At 33.9% G+C, this 3,321-nt stretch overlaps 1 non-coding gene across 1 annotated transcript; it reads right to left on the minus strand.

Moving 5' to 3' along the window:
• Positions 1-2,213: 2,213 nt before the first annotated feature.
• Positions 2,214-2,319, minus strand: LOC149845702 (small nucleolar RNA R71). The gene has a single exon (XR_016430712.1). It is a non-coding gene; the product is annotated as a small nucleolar RNA R71 (small nucleolar RNA).
• Between the last annotated feature and the right edge of the window lie 1,002 nt (positions 2,320-3,321).

Raw genomic sequence — 3,321 nt, forward strand, 5'->3', positions numbered from 1 at the left:
GTTTCCTCTTTTGAGGACTCTCTCTCTTCCTTTCTAAAAATTTATTTTTTTTTAAGTTACTTTTCAAAGTTTCCAATTTTTTTAAAAGTTTATTCTCAAACCTTTTTAGGTATGTTTAAGGACTCTTTTTAGAAGTCCTAGACAACCATAAAAATAAATTTGAAATTAATAAAAAATAATTAATTAATTATTAAATATTAAATAATTAAAAATTATCCAAAGCTTTCAAAAGTTGCCAAATCAATTTGAGAGACTTCTTAACCTTAATTAACTCCAATTTAAAGCATTTTAATGAATTTAAAGCTAAAAAATCATTGGGCATGAATTTGGATATGGATCCAGATCCAAGATTCAAACCCATCTCCAAAAATACAAATAAATATTGGACCAGACCTAATCCATATTAATATGGGTCTTGGATAGAGTCCAGATCTATGTTAATTTGGATCAAATCTGAATCTGAACTGACAAACTCTCTTTTTTTTGGATAAATATGATTTTCGGGCAAACCGGAACTCGAATTCAGAAAAGTAACATATTTTTGCACTCAGCATTTTGAGACGCATCCAATGATATATCACATGAATATAAATTCTAAATTTTGCCTAAAAATAACCCAATTTTTGCTCGAATTTTACCTGAATTTAAAGGTAAAAAATAAAACTCTTTCCTACACTTTAAATGGCTCGTTTAGACATAGTTGATGAGACCTGGGCCAAGCCTAGACTTAAAAGCATCGGTCTAATATCAAGGTTCAAACGATTTTTCTTCTATACTTAGCCAAATTTTTAAAAAAATTCAATTTAACTAAGTGTGAAAAATATGCAATATTACACTTAGGTCTGCACTTAGAGTCTAAGGTCTAGATTAGGTTATGCTACACTAACTCTTGTGCAAGTAAGTTTTTTTTTGTGTTTTGTGTTTTGCAGGTGAAGGCATCCATCTCATGCACATCACCATGACAAGGACATCAAGTTGCTGATTTTATTTGCTTTTATTTTTTTTTTTTCTTTTAGTTAAGTAGGGCCTTAGGCCAATTTTAATTTGAGTTGTATTAATTTTTAATTTCTCCTCGAACACTTGTAATAGGATTGGTGCTCGATTGCTATTACATAACTTTTTATTTTATTTTAAGGCAATAAAGAAGAGTGAATTGTGTGGAATACATTGTCTTACTTCGTTCCCTGTGGATTCGACTTGGACTTCACCACTTTCATGTGTGAACTGGTTATTGAAATTTGGTGTATGGTTTATACTCATATTTTATTGAAAAATATATTTCAAAGTTAAAATTATACTAAATTTTTGGTGCTATTGTCAGGAAACGACGCTTAAGGTTAGACATTCACTTTATTGCCTAGTGTTTGTTCACGTATATTTATGATCGTTTGTTTGCTTTCATTCATTATTTAAGATTGCTAGTTTAATTTATTGTTTTATATTATGATTGTTAGTTTGCTTTCGTAAATTAACTAGGATTGTTAGAACCATGCTTGTGTGTTAACCTTAGAGCTATCTTATTTTTACTGCCTGACCCTCCTAATTAGGGTACCCAACTTAGCAGCCCGAGCATCTAGTTTGCTTATTGTTAAGATAACTCTATTGTTGCAAGTGTTGATTGACTGTTTATTTGCTTTTGTTATCATTGCATGCTTTGTGGAGTGGTTTGATCGCAATTACATGCTAGTTTAGGTAGAAGACCATTTTTTGGACATTTGCTATATCGAGTTTAACTGTGGTATTTATAAGGGCAACGCTCCCAAGACCCACAACTTTAACCTGCGCTTCTCAATCCAGAATATTTGTTTAAGATCCACTCTCCATGAGCTAGAGCAATGGGTGAAGAGGTCCCAACATGCCCACTTAGAGAGTATTTCATTCCTAATGAGTACACCCCAACCTCTTGCATCACAAGGTCAGATGTAAGGGAAAACATATTTGAGATCAAAGCCAATACTATTCAAATGTTTTCTTCTTTCTATGGCCTTAGCAATGAGGATCCTTATCACCACCTTGATAAATTCTTAGAAATTTGCTCAATTATGCGAATTTACAACTTTGGCTATGATGCCTTAAAACTTACGCTCTTTCCCTTATCATTGAAAGATAAGGCGAAGCATTGGTTGAAGTCCATTGACTCAATTCGAATTACCACATAGGATCAACTTCATTTTTTTTTTTAAAGAAATACTTTCCCATTGGTAAAACAAATCAGTACATGAAAGCAATCTCTAGCTTCTTGCAGTTGGAAGGAGAGCAATTCCATGAAACATGGGAAAGGCTCAAGGACCTCTTGAGAAGATGCCCTCACCACCAAGTACCTAAATGACAATTTGTATAATATTTTTATGACAGTCTTACTAAGAAGAATCGTCAGATGGTGAATGTTGCTTGTGGGGGCATATTCATACTCAAGAATGAAGATGAAGTATGATCACTTTTTAAAACATTGAGTGATAACTCTATGTACCATGCCTCACATTTGAGGTTTGAAAAGACCATATTTGATCCAAGTGGTCTTAAAAAGAAAGAAATTCTAGAAGTTGGGTCCAACCAAGAATTACAAATCAAAGTGGATCAGTTGGCCAAAAAAGTGGATCAACTATTAGCTAGCCCAACATCATTGAATCAAGTGTGCGAGCTTTATGCTAGCCCCCCACACTATATAACAGACTGTCCGACGGTATCTCACTGTCTAGAGTTTGTTCAGGAGCAAGTGAATGCTGCCCAAGGTTTTGCCAGACCAGTGCATGATCCATATGCACCTACTTATAATCCAGGTTGGTGAAACCACCCCAATTTTGTATAAAGAAATCCATAAAATACCCTGTCTCTAAACCAAAACCAAGGAAGACCTAGTAGGTTTGGCGGTCTTTAATGACCAGTGCCTCAGAACCGCCCCTGTTAAGGCAGAATGCCCAGCAAGAGACTTCAACGAGTCAGTCTTTTGAGGAGAAGCACTTGTAAATATTCACTGATATAAAGGCTAAGCATGTCTTGCTCATATAGAATGTTTAGGTAAGAAACATGTATCTAAATTAGATTTAATTTATGTTAAGGGCTTAAGCATGCTAGATAGGATGTGCGTTCCATATATAATACTTCTTGGATAAATTCAGTCAAAGATATTACATGTAGACATATATGTATGAGATTGCATGTAAGATAGTGTTAAAGTAGGGATAAATATGTCTCAAAAAGACACTGAAATGAGATATATAGAGCACCATTGAAAAGAGAGAGAGAGAAAAAATATGCATTTTTAGTGAGCTTTAGTGATCCAAATAATGAAAGTAGTTGGGCTATTACACCCTATAAGGT

This window comes from Nuphar pumila, chromosome 2, assembly GCF_984573655.1.
Source record: "Nuphar pumila chromosome 2, dmNupPumi1.hap1.1, whole genome shotgun sequence".
Lineage (NCBI taxonomy): Eukaryota > Viridiplantae > Streptophyta > Magnoliopsida > Nymphaeales > Nymphaeaceae > Nuphar > Nuphar pumila.